This window comes from Penaeus monodon, chromosome 33 (assembly GCF_015228065.2).
Source record: "Penaeus monodon isolate SGIC_2016 chromosome 33, NSTDA_Pmon_1, whole genome shotgun sequence".
Lineage (NCBI taxonomy): Eukaryota > Metazoa > Arthropoda > Malacostraca > Decapoda > Penaeidae > Penaeus > Penaeus monodon.
This window is the reverse complement of record NC_051418.1, coordinates 26701688-26702175: the sequence shown is the minus strand read 5'-3', so window position 1 is coordinate 26702175 and position 488 is coordinate 26701688.

Here is a 488-nt window from a genome sequence, read left to right as displayed (position 1 = left end):
TATCGCGAAGCCAAAATCGGAAAAAGAATACTTGGTTATTGATATGGTCGTGACAAGCGGTCTAAGAATAAAACAGAACAACATAAATCGAAAAGTACCTGTATCTAAAAAGAAAGAAAAATATGAAAAATTAGGTCCTCGAAATGTTGGTAAGTATTGGTGCATGAACATGTGCATGAAAAGCATCACAGAAAATGGGAATTGCAAACACGGTTGGGGTGTTACAGAAAACGGGATGCTATGAGAGCTTTTCGATTTCTTTTTTTTTATGGAGATTTATTCATTTATAAGGATGATTATCGCGCCAACGACGTATAAAGATAATAACACCCAGAAAAATAGTTTTCACCCTAATGATAACGATTTATAAATACGAAAAATGCAAAATCGAATTCAAAACCGTCTGAACACCATGATCGGTGGGAAAGTAACCAGCCTTTCTCCACACCGGTATTTCTGACGAACCTAACCAACTGAAAAACTAATTT